This window comes from Chrysemys picta, chromosome 1, assembly GCF_011386835.1.
Source record: "Chrysemys picta bellii isolate R12L10 chromosome 1, ASM1138683v2, whole genome shotgun sequence".
NCBI classification, from domain to species: Eukaryota; Metazoa; Chordata; order Testudines; family Emydidae; genus Chrysemys; species Chrysemys picta.
In genome coordinates, this window is record NC_088791.1 from 284,526,773 (window position 1) to 284,549,651 (window position 22,879).

General features: G+C 40.1%; 1 long non-coding RNA gene across 2 annotated transcripts in view; it reads right to left on the reverse strand.

Moving 5' to 3' along the window:
* Nucleotides 1–22,486, reverse strand: part of LOC135983998 (uncharacterized) — a 69,542-nt gene extending 47,056 nt beyond the window's left edge. The window contains exons 1-2 of one of the 2 annotated variants that reach the window (XR_010601902.1): nt 22,449–22,486; nt 868–1,095 (exon numbers count right to left, since the gene is read on the reverse strand). This is a non-coding gene — a long non-coding RNA (uncharacterized LOC135983998). The remainder of the gene's footprint in view (nt 1–867; nt 1,096–22,448) is intronic. The other variant, XR_010601905.1, reaches the window with a different exon arrangement.
* Between the last annotated feature and the right edge of the window lie 393 nt (nt 22,487–22,879).

Below are 22,879 nucleotides of genomic sequence, written 5' to 3' on the forward strand. Positions count from 1 at the left end.
TTTAGTGCACAGTATGGACAGTATGTTTACTGAATGAGCAACGGTTCAATATTTTATTATAGCCTCATTGTTCAATGTGTGGTCCTAGGCCTTGTTACCACACACTGTTCTAACGTTGCTCTGAAGACAGAATTACTTTCCTCTTGGGCTTTTCGATGGTGCTCATTACTATAATATCTGAGTGCTTCACAGACATTCATGAATTTATTTTGACAACATCCCTGTGAGACAGTGATATTATTATCCCATTTGCACATGGGGAATTGAGATACAGAGAGATAAAAGTCAAAGGAATCCATTAATTTTGGGTGCCCCATTTGAGCCACCTATGATCTGATTTTTCAGACTTAGTATTATATAGCACTTTTTATATTCAAAAATATAATTCCCACTGACTTCATTTCCATCTATGAATGCTCAACTTCTCTGCAAATTAGACCCCAGGTTCTCAATTTGGCACCCAGAAAATGAGGAACGGACTTGTGAAAAGTTTGGATTAAGTGATTTGCCTAGTATCATGTAAGACCTCTGTGGCAGAATCAGGGATAGTATCCAATTATCCAGGGCAGCATTCACCTGCCTTTACCATAAGAGCATCTTTTCTCTCCTTGCATTTGTCTCATTTGATGCCTCATTCACTACCCACCTTCCACAACAAATGAGGTAAATGTCCTATGACAATCTCTTTCACTACAAACCCTGATTCATCCTCATAGCATAGTCAGACAACCTTAACTGAAGTAAACAATTACCATTTCTAACTAAAGGCCTAATTTTCTGCTGCCTAGCACCTTTTACAGGCCTTTGCACCTGTACAAAATAAGCGGAAAATTCTGTCATTATGACATGCCAACATTTTATACTCACATTATACAAGATTCAAGGAAGTGGAAAATCAGGCTCAATATTCTTTAGCATGGCAAACACTACAAACACTGCTTCATCAAATTTCAAGCTTCTTTAACTGTTGCTCCATTGAGACATTAATAAGTTTACAAGCATGCATTTCCACCGAATTTGATAGATCTAGTGTGTCATCTCAGTTGTTGGAGATCTTCCAAACCTATCTGAAATCCAGAGAAATAAGATCCAAACCTATGGCAAAGAAAGTTAGTTAATTGAAACCTTTCAATAAATGTTGCCACTATAAGTATTGTGTGCTCTTCTGTAACATTTAACATATTAAAGTCTATTGCTTTGTCACACGCTCCTGTTCTCTATTTGGAAAGGTTCTAACTACAGAAGTGAGAGACAAAAATAATGCCAGCTGCATAAATGTTAGATGTATTTGCAGTGATAAGTGCTGTCAGAAGGAAAAGCACAAAATTCATTCCAAACAGAGGAAAAATTTAGAGACAAGAAATCAACAGGAGAGGAGTGGGCAGAGACAGCATTGTGGCATGCAAAAGATCAAACAATCAATGTAATATCCTTCATAGATCTTATAGCCAATCAGACAAGACAATTAACATTTAAACTCAATGGAGTAGGAGTTTACCCAGGCCACTAGCAACATTTAATATACTTTATAGCTTGTAAAGTCTCATAATCAATATGATATATCAATGCTATGCCTATGTCACAATGCATTTGGGGCCAAATTCTGCTCCCATTGAATTTATGGGAGTTTGACATAGATTTAATAAAAGCAGGACTGAGCTCTCAGTAAAGGAATGAAACCTACATTTCTGTAAATTGTTCTGTAATCCCATTTTGCAAGCCCAGTGTACCTCTAAAGCACACCCAGATTATTTGTTCCCGTATTTTATGGCTTGCCAACATGGCAAGTTACCAAGCTGTAAATCAGGGTGTGAATCTTCAGAGCAACAATGTCCCACACAGTAACGTCTGAGGAGGACACTGCTATAGTGCAGTGAAAGGCATCAGCCAGAGTGGTGTGTGGAGGGATCAGATGGATGTGGTGGTAGGCAAGCATAATGGAGTCAGGCATGATGGAACTGTATAGAGATAGCATAGGATCAGCCACGTAAAAGTTGGACAGAGAATTAGGGAGACAAATAGATTCTGTAGTGGAGTCAGAGTGGGCAATGAATATAATAAGAAGTGAATGAGGTGGGATGAGATTGATGGATTATAAAACATTACTAAACTGTGTGATTTCACTTATATTTCTTCAGTCTTAATGTCACATATCTAAATGATGGTCATTTGCATGCTAATTTTGAAGTTTCAAGCAAAGCCTATGTAAGTTATCCAAAGTCAGGTGAAGTATGAACAGTTTCTGAGAAGTGTAAAACTTTTCCCCCACTCTAGCAGAAATAAAAAATGTATGAACATTTGTTCAAACTTTCCAAAAATGATCAAGCATTCAGCTTACATCAAGCATGAGAGGGAAACAAAAACAAACAAAAAAAAATGTTGAGACATTAACAGCATCTGAACAAAAATTTTAAATGGAATGTCTATCTCATCTTTTGCTGTACTAAAGCTAGTGTACTGTGTTAGTATATAAGTCTGGGATAGAATCTGGGGTTTGACTTTTTTATACTCTTATACTAATACGTGTAAACAAAGAACAAAGACACTGTGATGTTGCTTCTGCCTAGTCAGATGGATTTGTTAGTATAATGGGAATAGATAAGAGCAGTTAAAGTGTTACTCAGAGCACACTTTAAGATTGCCTCAACCCCTATCTCAAGGCAAAATCAAGCAACCTGTCAGGAGGGGCAAAGAAGCTGGGGGGAGGAAGGTGAGTACAAACCACTAAAAGACCAAAGAAATATCCATCCCTGACCAGAGAACAACCTCACTTCTTTCCACTCCCATGGGGAATAAAGAGGTGGGATGAAGATCCCAGACTCAAAATGTAACATTACCCTAAGTTGTAAGGGGTGGGACTGTGGGTGTGCATTGCAGGTATAATTATGCCTCCTGAGGGGAGCAGTTACTGGGAAAAAAGGCTCTGAGGTGTCAGAGTTATGGAACACGTTTTCTGGAAACTAACCCCAATGAACATCACATTGTCTACACTTCGGACTTCTGGTCTTCTGTTTTCTGTCCGCGTGACAAGAACCAGGGAGAGGGTGAAGGGAAAGCCCTCTAACATACTGCTGAGCACCATATGCAATCATTGACTGCCATTGATTCTTTAGATTATGTTAGACCAAACCTTTGAGCTTCCTGATCAAGCCCTTAGGTGCACCTGTGTCTCACAATGGCTTCAGAAAGAGGTAGGTATATAATTCTAAGTAAGGATTTGGCCTACAGTTATTTGGATTAGAAGGGTCATCTTAGTGAGGCAACATTTTCTAATTACTATAGCAGAGAATGGGAGTCAGGAATCCTGGGTTTTATTCATACCTCTCCAACTGAGAGACCTTTGGGCAAACCATTTAACCTCTTTGCCTTGATTCCCAGTTTGTAAAATGGGAACAATAATTATCTTAAAGAACTGTCAAAAAATTGAGCTCACGATATTATCTGTATTTATCATCCAACTGGTTCTTCCATTTAGTTTTTGTACATTGTGGCAGGCTTGATCTTTTTATTCATGAACAGCAGATAGATGGGTATCAAGTCAAGTGTTGAGTATCTCCAATGACAGAGGTTCCATAGCATGTATCAGTAACTCATTCTATAGCCTAGCTATTTTTTAAAATATTGGGACATATCCTGAGCTGGTATGAATAAATGTAGCTTTATTGAATTAGAATGGCTACACCAGGGGTCGGCAACCTCTAGCACGCAGCTCGCTAGGATAAGCACCCGGGCGGGCCAGGCCAGTTTGTTTACCTGCCATGTCAGCAGGTTCAGCCAATCACAGCTCCCACTGGCTGTGGTTTGCCGTCCCAGGCCAATGGGGGCTGCGGGAAGCGGCGTGGGAGAGGGATGTGCTGACCGCGGCTTCCCGCCACCCCCATTGGCCTAGGACGGTGAACCGCAGCCAGTGGGAGCCGCGATCGGCCGAACCTGCGGACGTGGCAGGTAAACAAACTGGCCCGGCCCACCAGGGTGCTTACCCTGGCAAGCCGCGTGCCAGAGGTTGCCGACCCCTGGGCTACACCAATTTGCACCAGCTGAAAGTCTGGCACATAAATTTTGTCCTGATATATACATGTAAATTTTCTCTGAAGTCCATTACTTCTTTTTATGTCCTCTCTGACTAATGAGAGGTATGAACATACAGTTACATTTCTCCTCTCTTTCTTGAAGAAACCCAGTTCTCTTAGCTTTTCCTCATAGATCTTATTTTCCCAAGCCTGTTATCATCTTTGTTACTGTCTTCTGAATTCTCTGTAATTTGTCTGTTTTAGCACTTTAAAATGTGATGCCCCAAACTGTCTGCAATACTCTAAGAGAGGCTAACCCAATGCCAACCAGAGTGGAGCAGTTACTGTTCTTGTTTTCCAGGCAATACTGTGGTTATTGAAACTGAATACTGCATTTGATATTAGTAGGAATACATTTTACTCTGGACAGATATTCAAGATCTCAACCATTCCAACCTTTCTATGGAGCTACCAATTATTTGAGGATTACCAGTTATAAATGTATGCTTCCTACATGAACAACTTCAGATTTTTAATTATTAATAATTGACATGTGAATATTGAATAATAATAATAATAATAATAATACCACCTAGCTGTCATATAGCTCTTTTCACCCATAGATCACAAAGTGCTATACAAAGGAGTTCAATAGCATATTGATTTAATATAATATTCTACCTGCATATAGATAGGGCCCTATCAACTTCACAGTCCAATGCGTGGTCATAGGATTTAAAAATATATATACATTTCACGATTTCAGATATTTACATCTGAAATTTCAAGGTGTTATAACCATTGGGGTCCTGACCCAAAAGAGGGTTATGGGTAGTGGGAGGCTCATAAAATTATTGTGTGTGGGGGGGAGGGGTTACAATATTGCCACCCTTACTTCTGCACTGCTGCTGACAGAGGCGCTGCCTACAGATCTGGGCAGCCGGAGAGCAGCGGCCAGCATAGATGTGAGGGTCACATGGTATAGGTAGGGTTGCCAACCCTGCTGGATTGACTGAGAGTCTCCCAAAATGGGCCTCAATCTCCCGTGGCTGCAGAATGCAATCTGGAAGATTTTAGGCCCCTAAAAGTCTGGCTGGCGGCACAGTGGGGCTAAGGAAGGCTCCCTACCTGCCCTGGCTGTGTGTGGCTCCCGGAAGCAGCCGGCAAGTCCCTCTAGCTCCTAGGCTCAGGGGCTGCCAGGGGGTCTCTGTGCACTGCTCCTGCCCTGAGCACCGACTCCGCAGGCCAGGAAACGCAGCCATTGGGAGCTGTGGCAGCGGTGACTGCATGTGCCGCATAGCCACCCCTGAGCATAGGAGCCTGACATGCTGGTTGCTTCCCAGGAGCCACCCAAGGTAAGCACTGCCCCACCAGAGCCCGCACCCTGAACTCCCCCGCACTCCATCCCCTTGCCCCAGCCCTGAGCCCCCTCCTATGCCCCAAACTCCCTCCCAGACCCCCTGCTGCACCCCAGATCCCTGCCCCAGCCCTGAGCCCCCTCCCACATACAAACTCCCTCCCAGAGCCTGCAACCCAACCCTCTCCCGCACCCCAACCCTGTGCCCCAGCCCTGAGGCTACCCCCAAACTTTCTCCTAGAGCTCACACTCCAACACTCCAACCCCAGGCTCAGCCCGGAGTCCCCTACCACACTCTGATCCCCTCAGACCTGCCTCCCAGGCCCAGACCCCGCACCTCCTCCTGCACCCCAACCACCTGCCCCACCCTGGTGAAAGTGAGCGAGGGTGGGGAAGAGCGAGTGACAGAGGAAGGGGAGATGGAGTGAGCAGGGGGAAGGGCCTCAGCAAAGAGGTGGGGCAGGGCAAGGGTGTTTGGGTTTGTGTGATTAGACAGTTGGCAACCCTAGGTATGAAAAGGTCTTTACTTTTTTTTTTTGAGGGGGTGGGAGGCAGGTCCAGCCTTATGGGTGGGTGACCACCCATGGCCCCATGGTAAGGGGTTGCTGTGATCCCCCCACCCTCACACACACACAAGGCCCCTTTAGCTTCTGAGCACTAGGCCTGGAAGGAGCGGGGCTGGGGGCAAGGGTGCCAGAACCTTTGTAGAAGTGGGGGACTATCAGCACTGGAAGCAGAGGGGCCAGGGGCCATGCCCCGCACATTTAACATGGGCATAGTTTTGGGGTCACAGGTAGTGTTGCCCCCTCACCAAAGTACAAGCCTCAGGCAGGCACAGAGTTGTGCCAGCAGGGGCTGCGCTTCATGGCTGGGGAGCAATGGGGGCAGGAAGAGAGATGAGGTTGTGGTGTGTCCTGCAGCCGTGAAAGGTTCCAGGAGGTGGATCTGACCGGCCCAGAGAGTGGCCCCGTAGGAAAAGAGAAAGTCCTGTTCCTTCCCAGGCCCACCAGAAGTAGCAACTGGAGCTTGGTGCATGGTAAGCGCTCTGGCTATGTTGCACCCTGCCCTACCCATCACCGCCAGATATCACGGAGGAGACCATATTTCATGGTCCATGATGTGTTTTTCACAGCCATGAATTTGATAGGGTCCTACATATAGATAATTCAGATTGGTTATTTTTATTACATTATATATTACCATATTATTTGGAATACTAAATCCACATGCTATCCTAATGTTAATGACTTTAGAATAAGAATTGATTAATGTATGGCATATGTGCAAAATCAAAAAGACCAACTTCCATATTTCCTGTGCTTATTACTCTGCTGCTAAACTTTCTCAATACTTTTGACATGTAATGACTTTGACATCTGTTCTATTACCTTTGCTTAGATGGATGGAGAGTTGCATAACTCTTTTTTAAAACAGCTGAGGCTTTGCAGTTATAGTGGGAATATTTGCACACTACTGAATAGTTGGTAATTATGCACTGATTTATGGAGGATTATTGTGTGGCTCAGTTTGTAAAAAAATACACAGTTGAAGAAAAAACATTTCATCTGTCATCAGTAGACTGAAGAAAGGAAAATCACTTTTCATAACATTAGTTTTTAAATGAGGTTTCAAATCCTGCCAGGTGCTAAGCACACTCAACTCCCATTGACTTTTGTGGGAGTTGAAGGAGTCAGTATCTCACAGTATCAGACCCATACTAGATATTATAAAGCTATTCTGCTTGGTCCATAAAGTTGCTGTACATTTTATGATTTCTTTTCAATGCACTATGAATGAACACTGTTTATATTTGAGGAAAAGGTCTGTTCCGGACCTAGTTGGATTGACTTTGCATGGAAATGCAAAGGTATTCAAAACATATTCCACAACTAATGGATAATTGTTGGCTTGGCAGCATACCAGTCACAATATATATTAAGAAAATATATCAGAACACCCCATGGTAATGAAAACAAAGGTTTTCAATTTCTCATTATACCCCTCAGCATGTCACAAGTCTTCTGGCCTAATGGAGCTCAGTTTATATGCATATTTCTGTCTTCACCACCTGAAATTCGCAGAGGCCAATCATTACAGTATTTCTTCAGACAATATATCTACCTTAGTAATTGCAACATTAATCAACATCCAAAGTAACTGTCCAAGTTCATTTTTGCTACTATTTCTGACCTTACGTTCAAAAGTGAGACTCTGTGGCCTATTAAGCACTACTAAGGCTTGCTAAGACAGTTTCTTCTATTTCAGAATGTAAACTACTGTCTAGCTTTTATATTGTGAGATTCTGAGAAACTGATCTATGAATGTGCTAGGTGAAAATAACATCCAATTATCTGATAGGATTTTTTTGGTTGCTTTTTTTAGAAGTTAAAGAATCCAGATTGACTAACCAAGCAATCATATTATGGGTTGAGAGATTTCTGATCCGCTGAAGCCTACAGCACACTGGGCACTATCATCTCTCTTTTTTTTTTTTTCTTTGTGCTCTCCTGTCTGTAGTTCTTTTTGTTTTATGTTAGTACAGCCTAGCACCCTGCGGTCCTAGTCCCATGTTTGGAACTCCTAGGCACTACTGCAATACTAAATTGTTGGTTTTTTAAAGTGTAACTATAATATGATGTCTTTCAAGTGGTCAAGAGACAGGTCATTTCCTAATTGGGAGAGAAATAAATTAACAGATATAAAGGGTTGTATCAGAGCTGGTGCTAGGCATAAGCACACTAAGCAACTGCTTGACTCAAGGGGACCCCCATTCATTATTAGTATGTGTTGTGCATGCAGGGGGTCCCCAAATATTCCTGCTTAGGGCCCCCAATGAGCTAGCACCAGCACTGGATTGTATCACAATGTAATTTATTTAAAAGCATGTACATTATTCCTAAGCAAAAATATTAGATGGCAAAGGCAAATTTCAGTTTCTAACTCACAGAAGCAGCACATCAGAACTTTGGGAAAACACCTCCAAACTCTGAGCCACACAGTTTCTTTCTCTGTCAAAAACAGCTCTCTAGTTACTGAAGTTGGCCCATTCTGAGCCAACTAATTTCTGTTGTTTGTTGGTGAGGTGGAGCTCAGAAGATTTCAGTCAAAGAGCAAAACCAAACAAAACACTACCTACATTTGTGACTGCACATACTCACTCAAAGATAGTGTTAACGAGCTGTATTGCCCAATGTGATCTACTGAAAAGAGTCATACAAAGTATTACCAAGTTTCTATTGTTTTACTAGAGCAAAAAGAATTTCACAAATATTTTTGTTTCCATTTATATCCATATTTTGTTTTTAATCAAATTTTCCACTTAGATATATGTACTTAATATTAATAGACAATAATCCTCAGGTCTGGAGCAGTATTAATCAATTTATTCATATTTTCAAACAACTCTCTCCTGAACGATGAGTTAAAAAAAATAAAAACAGTATTCACTATTCAAGAAATCAGTATTGTTTAAGTTAGAAATTTGCCTTCATCTTCTTGTTAAAATTTTATTTTTTAAAAACAAGTTACTACTTTTTGAATTTGAGTGCATAATTTCCAAATACTTTCGATAACATTCGAAATCTAATACCAGAATGAAAGTTGATTTAATAAATATAAGTGGCCATATATTTCACTGGGAGCTGTACTTGCTTACACCAGAATATAATTTGGTCCACTCATTCCATATTTATTATCCCTCAAGTTAAATAATGGCCTTGACTTCATGTTTGTAGATCGACCCTACCACTTGATACTCATCTCCATAGCATTCAATATCTACCTATAACTTATTTCTTATGGACATCAAACAGTAATGATATCTTCTACTTCACAAATATAATGCAGATGTTTTGTATATCAAATCATATTTAATGTCACCATATAGAGCTCTTTATATCCCAACAAGATATCAATGCTGTGGTTATTTAATTGTTGATGGGGGGGGGAATAAAAAAATAAAAACACGTCAGCAGCCTTAACTTTACAGAGCACAGCTTTACATTTGCAGAATTATTTTAAGTAGTTTTACATTTGCATATTCTTAATACTTTCTCTATCTACTTTAAATGTAATATGAAATGGGATGATTCACATAAACGAATAATCATAATTAACTAGCCAAGAAGCATGCCTCACTTCACTTTCCTTATACTGTTATCAATGTCACTATCAGCTCTCTGCATATGGACACTATTACTGCATCTATCACACAATTAAATGAAATCTTTTCAGCAACATCTGGCTCCTAGAAGGAAAATATGATTAATTTTGCCAGCTTTCCCCAGCTTTGCCTGCTGAATTCTAATTATGATGTAATGGAGGACATCAGCATGTGGCGGACTTGGTGATTAACCTAGGGCAGCTGAGAAATAGGTCTAGTGAGATGAGCAAGGCACTTGGATCAGCTCAATCAATTATCTTTTTTTGCAAGGCTCTTAAATACAGCAATGACCTTGTGATGGGTAACAGTAAGTTACACTTGAACCCATTTAGGAAGTCAGACATCTCACAGTACATTACAGGAGCTAAATGCTTATATTTTAAATTCAGTATTATGAAAAAGGTATATTATATCTACAGCTGCTTGTCCTTACTTTACTAACTAATACATGTATCTGCTCTCAGTCTCTCTTTCTCTCCATCTCTCAGTGTATGTAGACATTTTCCCCTGTATGGGCTGCTGTACTAGATACGTTTCTATTTCCATAAAGTAGAGAGACATGGTAGGAAGTAATGTAGGTCTAATGTTAAGGAAAGGGGAAGAAGAGTAAGAATTCCCAAAGGATATTCCCAGCCCTCAGTCACTGTCTCACTCTGTAACAATGGGCAGGTCACAAACTTCTGCGCCTCAGTTTATGCATTTGTAAAATAGATGCAGTTGTAGTGTCCTACCTTCCTGAGATTATGTGATTTGATTAAATTTATATTGGGAAAGCACTTTCAGATTCCTGCATGAAATGCTCAATGCATACCCAAACAATAATTCCTATGCACCCATAGGGTCAGATTCAGTTATATGCTCTGGCCATTTGCACCATACCAGAAACTCAAAACAGCCATAAGTCCCTCGATTCCTGCAGCTCCCATTGGCTGGGAACAGTGAACTACGGCCACTGGGAGCTGCGGGGGGCCATGCCTGTGGACGGTCAAACGTCAACAAAATGTTACCCTGATGGGCCACATGCGGCCCATGGGCCACAGGTTGCCCACTACCATTGTAAAGCCTTTATGGTCAACAGGGTCGGCTTTAGGCCGATTCCCCCAATTCGGGTCCCATGCCCTAAAGAAGAGCGCCTAACTTACGTGCCTTTTTAATTTTTACTCACCCGGCGGCACTCCAGGTCTTTGTTGGCACTTCTGCGGCAGGTCCTTCACTCGCTCCGGGTCTTCAGTGGCATTTCGGTGGCGGGTCCTTCAGTGCTGCGGAAGACCCGGAGAGCCGCTGGGTGAGTCATCCCTGCCGGGACCCCATCAAAACTATTTGAACCGGGCCCCGCACTTCCTAAAGCTGGCCCTGATGGTCAAGTATGTTTCTTCCTGTTACCAGAGGTAACTGTACTGAAATTATCAAGCTGTGAGTACAACTGTGCTCTTTTCTTTTAGGTCTGGGTTGAGAGTTATGATCAAAATGAAAGTAAAGAACAATATAATGAAATGGGCAAAATAAATAATTTAACCCATTACCTGTGTAGGGAAAGAATTTCTCGAAATATCACATTTTATTAGTTTAGGAATCTGGTCTCATGAAACTGTATCCAGAATCTTAATGTAAAAATGTCTTCAATCAAATTTTCAGAAGAAGGCGCTAATTTGAATGCCTCTCCTTTTTCTTCTCTTATTATTGTAAATAAGAAGAGCAGATAAAGCAGCTAATCAGAGTCTGATATTTCAACTCAAAGAGAAAAAAAGCAATGCGAGAAGTTTGCTGTGAAGAGTCTCTGGAAAAAGAACAACTAATTTCCTTTTTCACAGTTCCTGCTAGCTGTGCAACTAAAAAAGACGTGCAAATTAATATGAAATTTTAGTTGGGAAAGGCACAGCTTGAATTTGTGGTAAACCTCTTACACTTTTGTCTTATCAGCAATATGGTTTTCTGCTTTGCGATCACAAGTTTTTTCTCTGTCTCATTTTTAGTGAAAAGGCCTGCTGTTTTCTTCCCATATAGAGCAAGTGTTATGTCCCCCTAGGCTACACTATTAAACATACTGACATACACTTGTTTTAGTTCCCTTGATGGTGCTTTAGACTGAAATGGGTTTATTGGGTTTCCGCCAAGCTTTACCAGCGTAATGCCTTTGAGCTTTTTGCACATACAGTATAATTAACATCTAAATTTTTTAAAGACCAAGTAACAGGCCAAAAGCTGATTTTTTCAAAAATAATAAAGCATTGTTTAAGATTTAATGAAACAGCAGCACCAATGTCAACATTTCTATTTTAAATGAACTTTGTTGTTTCTTGACACCATAAATGACTGCTTCTTGGAGCAGCTAGTCCTGGAACCCACAAGAGGAGAGGCAATTCTTGATTTAGTCATAAGTGGAGCACAGGATCTGGTTGAAGAGGTGAATATTGCTGGACCATTTGGTAATACCGGCCACAATATAATAAAATTTAAAATCCCTGTGATGGGGAAAACACCACAGCAGCCCAATACTGTAGCATTTAATTTCAGAAAGGGGACTACACAAAAATGAGTTGGTTAGTTAAACAGAAAGTAAAAGATACAGCACAAAAAGTGAAATTCCTCAAGCTGTATGGAAACTTTTCAAAGACACCATAATAGAAGCTCAACTTAAATGTATACCCCAAATTAAAAAACATAGTAAGAAAATAAAAAAGTGCCACTGTGGCTAAACAACAAAGTAAAAGTAGCAATGAGAGGCAAAAAGGCATCCTTTAAAAAGTGGAAGTTAAATCCTAAAGAGGAAGATAGAAAAGACCATAAACTCTGGCCAATGAAATGTAAAAAATATAATTAGGAAAGCCAAAAAAGAATTTGAAGAACATCTACCTAAAGACTCAAAAAGTAATATAAAAAATTAAGTAAATCAGAAACAGGAAGCCTGCTAAACAACCAGTGGGGTCACTGGATGTTCAAGATGCTAAAGAAGCACTCAAGGATGATAAGGCCATTGTGAAGAAACTATATGAATTCTTTGCATTTGTCTTCACGGCTGAGGATGTGAGGGAGATTCTCAAACCTGAGCCATTCTTTTTAGGTGAAAAATCTGAGGAACTGTCCCAGATTGAGGTGTCATTAGAGGAGGATTTGGAACAAATTGATGAACTAAACTGTAATAAGTCACCAGGACCAGATGGTATTCACCCAATAGTTCTGAAGGAACTGAAATGTGAAATTGCTACTAACTGTCATCTCTAACCTATCATTTAAATCAGCTTCTGTACCAAATGACTGGAGGATCATGTGATGCTAATTTTTAAAAACAGCTCCAGAGGTACTCCCCAGGAATTACAAGCTGGTAAGCCTGACTTCAGTACCGGGCAAACTGGTTAAAACTATAGTAAAGAACAAAAATGTCAGACACATAGATGAACATAATTTGTTGGGGAAGAGTCAACATGTTTTTGGAAAGGGAAATCATGCCTCACCAATCTACTAGAATTCTCTGAGGGGGTCAACAAGCATGTGGACAAGGGGATCCAGTGGATATAGTGTGCTTAGATATTCAGAAAGCCCTTGACAAGGTCCCTCACCAAAGGCTCTTAAGCAAAGTAAGCTGTCATGGGATAATAGGTACGGTCTTTTTATGGATTGATAACTGGTTAAATGAAAAAAAAGGCTAGGAATAAATGGTCAGTTCTCAGAATGGAGAGAGGTAAATAGTGGTGTCCCTCAGGGGTGTGTACTGGACCCAGTCCTATTCAACATATTCATAAATCATCTGGAAAAAGGGGTAAAAAGTGAGGTGGCAAAATTTGCAGATGATACAAAATTACTTTGGATAGTTAAGTCCCAGGCAGACTGCAAAGATCTCTCAAAACTGGGTGACTAGGCACCAAAATGGCAGATGAAATTCAATGTTGATAAAGGCAAAGTAATGCACATTGGAAAACATAAACCCAATTATACATATAAAATGATGGGTTCTGAATTAGCTGTTAGCACTCAAGAGAGAGATCTTGGAGTCATTGTGGATAGTTCTCTGAAAACATCCATTCAATGTGCAGCGGCAGTCAAAAAAGTGAACAGAATGTAGGGAATCATTATAAAAGGGACAGAGAATAAGACAGAGAATAACATATTGCCTCTATAAAAATCCATGGTATGCCTACATCTTGAATACTGCATGTAGATGTGGTCGCCCCATCTCAAAAAATATATACTTGAATTGGAAAAGGTTCAAGAAAGGGCAACAAAAATGATTAGGGGTATGGAATGGCTTCCGTATGAGGAGAGATTAATAAGGGGGGCTTTTCACCTTGGAAAAGAGACGACTAAGGGGGGATATGATAGAGGTTTATAAAATCATGACTGGTGTGGAGAAAGTAAATAAGGAAGTGTTATTTACTCCTTCTCATAACGCAAGAACTAAGGGTCACCAAATGACATTAATAGGCAGTAGGTTTAGAACAAACAAAAGAAAGTATTTTTTTCCACACAATGCACAGTCAATCTGTGGAACTCCTTCCCAGAAGATGTTGTGAAGGTCAAGACTATAACAGGGTTCAAAAAAGAACTAGATAAGTTGATGAAGGATAGGTCCATCAATGGCTATTAGCCAGGAGGCACAAGGATGGTGTTCCTAGCCTCGGTTTGCCGGAAGCTGGGAATGGGTGACAGGGTACAGATCTTGATGATTACCTCTTCTGTTCATTTCCTCTGGGGCACCGGACATTGGCTACTGTTGGAATACGGGATACTGGGCTAGATGGACCTTTGGTCTGACCCAGTAAGGCTATTCTTATGTTCTTCTGAAGAATCTACTATTTTAATAAAATAATGATTTTTTCTGGAATTATATTTATATCAAACACTCGTAATACTGAATGAAGTCCCTCACAGAAACTGAAATAGTACATTTACTTCAATTCATCTATTGTCTCCGCAGTACCCTGGTTAATACCACAGAATAATATTTGGGTTCAATTCATCAAAAAACAAGAGCTCAAATGAAAATGCTTAAATCAGGATACACAGGTGAATGAAAGACACAGGAATGGATTTTGAAAGAGGCTGCAATTTTATTAAAGTTACAATGGTGAGGGCACTATCTGCCCATCCCCTGTCACATACCAAGCATTTAACCGAGTTCAGTCCAGGAATACAAAGCTCTCACTATATAATCAACAACTTGAAGTAGGTCTTCTTCAGCTGTCATTAGGACACAGATCACTTCTGAATTCTTGTGCCTTCCCCACTGTGAAGAGGATACCAAGACTTCCAGTCTCCCATTTACCTTACAGGAAAAAAGATCTAACAACATGTCATGGGCCTCATTTACCTCTGGGAGCTGACTCTTTTAGCCTTCTTCCACACAGGATTCTGGCCACAAGCTATGACATCCCTTGGCCCGTGCCACTTCCCGCAGCCCCCATTGGCTTGGAGCAGCGAACCGTGGCCAGTGGGATCTGCGATCGGCCGAACCTATGGACGGGGTAGGTAAACAAACTGGCCTGGCCCGCCAGGGGCTTTCTTTACACAAGTGGCATCCCAAGTTTGGGAAACACTGCTGTAGTACCTCATAACTTAAAAGGAGTAAGAATAGAAATTTTAACCTACACTGTACTTTCACAATGATATGAGGAACTTGAAAAACCCTCCACATCCCTGCCAGCAATTTCTTCCTGATCCCCCAAAACAGGTGATCAATCAAACCTCGAGCATCCTCAATACACCGCTTTGTCTACCTCAACCACAGGGAGAGGGTGAGGAAGTAATGACCCAGATGCCCAGAAAAGCTTTAAATTGAAAAGGAGGAACTATTCAGCTCCCCTCATCCTCCTTGGCTGGCCAATGAGAGGCAGAGAAGCCCCTCCCATCCCCAGGCACACTCCCACATGTAATTTGAGGCACAAGGAGGGGCTAAGCTCCAGCATGTCTGGACTCAAGATTTTCCCTTCCTTCCCCCAGAGTTGACCATCCCCCTTTTGGTCTATTCAAACTTTTTTCCCAATGGTGAGATGGGAATGGAATTTGAGTTAACACAATACATACATCTTTTTTAAACAAATATCTTGCAACTTGATAGGGGATGGATCACTTGATGATTGCCTGTTCTGTTCATTCCCTCTGAAGCACCTGGCATTGGCCATTCTCAAAAGACAGGCTACTTGGCTAGATGGACCATTGGTCTGACCCAGTATGGCCGTTCTTATGTTCTAAAGTCAAGTTAACCAAGTATTAGAGAGATTCTTTATCCATAATCACCATTGCAATATTAAGGAGCAGAAAATTATATCAAAGGGACATAATACTTCTAACTATTTTTCCAAACAACACAAACAAAAAACATCTTCCAACAGGATTCATTTTGGCTGCCTGGGAATTGGTGGAACATTCAGCCCCCTACTATCCAAGTGACAAATACAACATTCAGAATTGCAGAATGATTTGTCTGTAGAGATCCCCTTCTTTTCTGCAGATGTGGCTGCAGTTAAGACCTGAACCCAACATCAATGAGAACCTTTCTATTGACTGTAATAGGAGCTGGATCAGATCCTTAATTAGTAGGTGTGTTTATTAGGTGGGAGTCATTTATTTATTTGTACAGCACCACAAGCATACACATATTATTTGCTTCTAAAAAGCTGTATGTGCCCTGCAGAGATTACATTGTAAGGGCAAATTGTACTGTCGGTTTCAGTACCACTTACTACATGAGGGGAACTTCTTTGAGAAGGGAGTCTTCCGAGCATCTGGGAGCTCTAATGACTATAGGATACAGGGCTGCCCGGGCAACTCTAGCTCCTGGAAGACAAGTTAGGCTATATAGCGGGGAGACATGGAGGAGGCACATTACTGTATATAAATCTGATATTCCATTCTGTATGGCCTTTTAGACACCAAATGAAAGCACTTCTAGTGCTCTTTACCCAAGCCATGGGAGGAGCAATGGGGAGCAGATCCCATTACCACAAGTGCATTATTTCCTCCTAACCATGCAACTGACTTCAGCATTTATCAACTTCTTCAGTGGTGAATGACACCACTGAAGGATATAAGACATCTGCACATTTTAGCAGATCTAAAGTAGTTCCATAATCTTACACATTTTTTTTTATTTGATTATACTTCACTTGCTGTATAGTATTGTAATCTTTGCAGAAAGCCCCTCTGAAATGTAACTACTGTAAACTATATATATTCAATTCACATATACATTCCATTTTAACTAGTTAAACTATACATACATGACATTAATTCTTTCAAATAGTGCTGTACACACAATTGGATATTCTAATGTTTTCAGGATATTGTAAGAGCTAGTGGTTCTTCAAGGAACATAAGTGATTAAACATATTGTAGTATACTATGAGGGTCTTTGATAGTATTGGTCTCTGCAGCCCTAAGGCATTCTAGAAGTGTCAGGGTTTGTAATATCATCTCTTTAAACTGTGTTTCCACATGCCTATGTAGGGCATAAGAGCCGATACCGTGGGTGCTCTGGGGCTGGAGCACCCATTGGAAAAATATAGTGGGTGCTCAGCCACACTGATCAGCTCCTCCCCCTCTTCCTCTAGTGCCTCTCACCCACCAGTGGCCCCACTGATCAGTGCCTCCCCCTCCCTCCCAACACCTCCCACCCACCACGAACAGCTGTTCAGAGTCATGCAGGATGTGCGAGGGGGGAGGGAACAGAGCAAGGGCAGGGCACACTCAGGGGAGAGGGTGGAATGGGGGTGGGAAGAAGCGGGGTGGGGGCAGAGCCAGTGTAGGGGTGGGGTGGTGGGGGTGGGGCTGCGGCAGAGTGGGATTCAAGCACCCCAGGGGAAAGTGGAAAGTCAATGCCTCTGATGTAGGGGAGGGTACTAGAATGGAATTTGGATTGTGAATAAGAACAACAATTGCTTGAGAAGTTGGTGGAACTGAAGGCCAACAGACTTTTCTTTCACCTCACAATAAAGAAGTGGAATTGTTGATTAGTATTTTCTGTACCCACTGTAGTCTCAATTAGGGTAAATAAAACAACTTTGAAAAATAATATGAGGATCCACTGATTGGGTAATTTCTGGCAGAGCACTCAATAGATGGAGCCCTGGAGGAAGTTTCTCTCTTCTATCCCAGAGAGAGTTGTACAAATAATTTACAATGAAGAACTGATACGTTTTATATTTTTTTCTGTTCAATTTGTTTGTGAACAGATCTCAAACTTCAGATTTATTCATCATTCAACATCATTTGCAATTAAATGCTTGATAAATAAGTCATATTCTTCAAACTGTTAGAACTGAGAACTTTGATTGCTATTGAATATACAATTCATGCTATGACTAACTTAATTTACGTGAGTTAACTACATCAGTTACCATGTCGATTGCAACTTATATATGTATTTGTAATATTCACAATTCTGTCTGTGTTGTTCAAGATCTCCTGAGGGGGTTTGGAACGCTAGAAGTAGTTCCAAAGAAAAGTGTTTGGATAGTGCAGGTGAGGAATTTAAAGGTAAATGACAAATGTATTTTATTATATGGCTATGAAATTTATCATATGCATGTGTCACCACCACCATGTGTGTGGTATAATACAACTTTGTTTTATGGTACCCAGTAAGAATAACATTTTCAAATAAAGATATAAAGGAGAATAAAGCCCCATTTTTTCAATCTAGATTTTTAAAATGAAGCACCGATATTCCCTGTTTACCAGACCCTGGGAGTAGCTTTTTTTATAGCAGTCCTAGAAGCATTATTTACACGTTAAGTACCTCAGAGTGCACATCTCTCCAGCAGTGCTGGCAAGCCCTTTGGATGTCACATCCTTTGGGAGCATTATTTCTTAAACCTGTCTTTGTGAAAGATAGTGATAGAGTTCAAAAGTTGAAGTTAAGTGGTTTCATTATATTATAAATTTTTATTAATATATTTATTTTCAAAATTGGGCCCTAACGTGCAAATAAAATAAGCATGGCACACTTTCTGTCCTCAAGAGTTTAAAACCTACTTTTATACATGACCCAGTGAGTGGCAGTAACAGAAAAACTTTTGGGCCTCTGAATTGCAAGTAATATCTACATATTAATAAATGTTAACTTATTGTAGTTTCCTGAGACTCTTGATCACAGTCAGTGCCCTTTTGAGCTAGGTGCCATGCAAACAGGAATAATCTTGTTCCCTTACCCCAAAGAAACTCATGAAACACAAAACAGATACAGGACAAGTTTACAGTTCTATGACTTCCATTCTCAGCCATAGGGCACAAAACTGCATATCCACACACATGGACATGCACATACATGAAAATTCCTAAACTTCCTCACCTAAAAGTAGTAGAATTTGTACCTTCCAAACCCACTTCTCCAAATGGCTTTTGCAGATATCAGTGTTAGAATTTTTCAAGTATGCACACTTGTTTTTAAACACGAAAAATAATTTAATCTCTGTGTGCACAAAATGTACATACAAGAAGACGCTGGGGGGATTACTACTTCCAAAAATAGGCAACCAATGGATAATATATTAAGAACCACTTGGATTCCTGAGAAGTGGATGGTAAAAATCCCTCAAGTCATTATGTTTTGGCTATGATGATCTTCATAATGAATCCAGTAGTCACCATTAAATTGTCAAGATTTAGTAAGTCACTCCCCATGGTATCTGATCTACCTCAATATAGGGCTTTAGTGCAGTATCTCAGGCAATCCAGTGAAGTAACCTGGAAAGTGTTGACTATTTATTACTACTATCATGGTATTCCCTTGAAACCAATAATCAGTAATGGTGTCACAAGACTGTTTTGTATATAAAAGTTCCCCTGGTGATGTCTGCATTGAGGTCTAATGTTAGAGGCCACTTTTGTGAATTTGCAGGGTGCATTCAGAATAGTAGCACTAAGCTTTGGAATAAGAGTGCTGCTGGCTGTTGCTAAAAAAGCAAAAGAACATCTCAATTCTTCCTCTTCCTTTCCAGGCTTTGAGCTCTACTGAAGTAAAGGATTAATGACAGAGCTATGGTGTCAGGGTAGTGCAGTGGCAATTCATACTGGGAGTGAGGAGTGTTATCTCCACTGCAGACAATTATAGTCTCTGCTTTATAAATCCCCCTTCTTCTGATTTCTTCCTGTATTCATTCCTAAATCACCCTGTCACTTGCTGCTAATTTCTCCCTGTATTCTGCTGCTGTCTTCCTAATCACTCATCACGGCTGTTGGCTCCCTCCAGTATTTTTTTCCTTACATTGTTCCTGGCTCCCACATTGCCTCATCTTGGACTGCTTTGGTCACTTCTAGAAACTGCCACCTCCAGGATCCAATGTGTAGTGCTGCAGTCCCAGGAGAACTGCAGTTTAATACAAATCAAGATGCAAGACTTGCTGGAGCCTCTGCTACATATTAGGGAAAAAATTTAACAAAAAAAGAAACTTAGCAGTACAGGGAGAAGTTCCTGCAGATACAAAACCATCCACTGGGATCGAGGAGGACATTGCCCTCATGTGGTGCTATTGTATGTTTTGGTACATAATGGTGGCTTGTGGTTAGTTTCTGCCTCAGGCAAAGTCCTTTGTACAACTTCCATTCACTTCAATAGCAATTGGATGAGACCCTTCATTTAAAAATTGCCCTTTTCTCCCCAGCAAAATTACATGTCGCTGACTACGACAATTCCTGAATTTCTAATGAAATAGCAAGTGGTTTGATACTTATATTATCTTTATTACATTTTTCTGTTGTAGTAACACAGCGATCCCCATTAGAAACAGGACCTCAGCATGGTACATGCTGTACAAATACATAGAAGGTATGATCCCTGATTTGAAGTGCTAAGACTCTTCACTTTACTACCATGAGTAGAACCACTTAAAAAAAATTCAATGGAACTATTCATAGTTAAGTACAGTTAAGCATGTGCATAAAATGTTTTCAGTATCAAGCTTAATTGAAGATAAGAGGTTGCCAGAGAATGTGAAAAAAACAATGGGAAGGATAAAAGAGGCTGGTAGTAGTAATAAGATTACACTAATACACAGACTGCCTATGTGCACAACTTGATGGTGCAGAATTATTTAAAGGCCTTTTTTTAGGTCCAAAAATAGCTCTCATTGGTCAGGTGATTTCTTCCAGAAGGTCACAGTACAAGTGAACCTTAGGAGAGGGTTGTGGTCTTAGAGATTAGTAAATACATTCCAAGCAGATAGTACAACGAAGAGGATTGAAGACAGTTGTGCAACCGACACACAAACATGTGGTTGAGACTGGCAGAACAGATACAATAGGTGACACGCTGATAAATAGAGAGAGGCAGAGCTGTGAACAACCTTGAAGATGAGGACAAGAAACTGCAACTTGATGTGGTGGAAGACATGAGATCAGTAGAAAACCCCAAAGAGGGGGTTGAGATAACATGGACAGAGTGATAGGCCAGGAAGATATTCTTAGCAGCTGTATTTTGTACGTACAGAAAGGGGAGTGTCATGACTGTCAGGGAGATCAGAGAAGATCACACTACGGTAATCAGAATGTGTGATGTACAGGGCCTGGAAGAAGGCTTTAGTACTGTTGATAGGAAGCAAAGATTGGATCTGAAAAGTGGTATAGAGAAAAACAGCAGAATTTGGCCAGGGCACAGTTGTTTGTGGGTGTTGCTTATCCCTTTGCTTTCTGACAGGACTGTTTAGCTTTAGTGGATTCTTGTTTTGTTGTCGAAAGTTTGACCAGTTAGCCAATCCTGATGCTTGTGACATGCTCAGTAGCCTGCAAGATTCCCAAGGTTTCATTGTGTTCAATTTGTGTTCAATATTCTTTTTCAGAATATTACACTTATACTTTGGATTAGACTGGAGCAGTTAATCTCCAGAGTGTATGTTTTTGTTTATAGCAAGGTATTTTGTACCTTTGAAAACTTTTATTTGATTAAATAAACTGAAACAAGCAGCAATACAAAGTACCATGTGAATATTTTATATTTTAAGCCTTTAGTCAATTAAATTCTCTCATCTTAATTTGGAAAAAAGATTTGGAACATTTTCAAATTGATTTGCTTATTGATTTCTGCAACTTTTTATCATCTTTGGGATATACTTTAGTCAGTTCCCTCAAACAGCCAGGATTTTTTTTTTAAACTAACTCTTCCCATATACCATACATATGTAATACACCATGCAAACCTAGAATTAAAACAGAACTCTCTTTTTGAATGTTAATTGAATTACTATGAAGTATAATGTTTCCAGACAGACTAAATATTTAGAATAATATCAGTCAGCTTGGTCTACATTGTTATAAGCTTTTCAATAAAATCTTTTAAATTCAAGACAAAAAGCCTGACATTTATTTCACATTGCTGTCTAACAAGCTACTGTACTGTTTGCCTTTGTATCAAATGAAGTTAGTATTAAGTGCTGTATTTTATACAAATTTGGCTCGTACTGAACTTAAGACTTTAGGTGGATTCTCTGATAAATGTAAATGGAGAAATAACATTCAGGAGTAATTTGTCAGTCAATTGCAATGAGGATTGTTTTATGATTTTGATACAAGTGTTAAAAGTACAAAAAAATGAGAATAAAGTAATAGAAAATGGATTGAGAAAAATAGATTAATATTTCTAGAAACTCGTCCAAAATATGATATCCTATAAAAAGGTACTGGAGGTTGCCATTTTTCTATTTTGTCAGCCAAATGAATAAGGTAAGAGGTATCCATAGCAGCTTTATTTTGTTTGGTTTGTTTTGTTTTTAAAAAGTCTCAGTATGCTTTGCCTTTACTTGGGGTTCAATTTACAAAGTGTGTAAGGGAGAGCTAGACATGAGTGCATTGTCAAATGAACAAAGACCTAATTCAGCAACAAATCTTCCATAGCAAACTCCTCATTCAGACTTTGTTGAAGCTTCCAGTTTAAGAACTGTGAGAATATGCTATCTCAGAAATAAATGAAAAGGAAAACACATATAGTACTTACCAGCAAGAACCAAGTCAGGAACACTCTTCAGTTGCCAGTTGCAAAATGGGTATTTTTAGGTCTGCAGCTGGCAAATTTAAAGGGCTAGCCCCAGAAAGGTATCATAGGGGAAAGTCCCTTTAAGGGGCAACCTTGTACTTGAGAGAGTTAAGAGGTGTCTGCAAGGCACTCCTGGGGCAGAGATGCATTGTACTTGTGCCAGAACAGAGGCATGGCAAGTTTGTTGCTGAACTAAATCACTAATTTGTGATTTCCTGTGCCTTGATTTTTCAAAACTTAAACTTCAAATAATATTAGCTTATATATTCTATAATGGTAATATTTATGCATTCAAATATTGAAAGCTACATTGTGGTTCTGAGATATAAAGTGGTATTGAAGGTGATGCAGAGTCACATAACCACTATGTAAATTTTAGAGAGAGTGGGAAG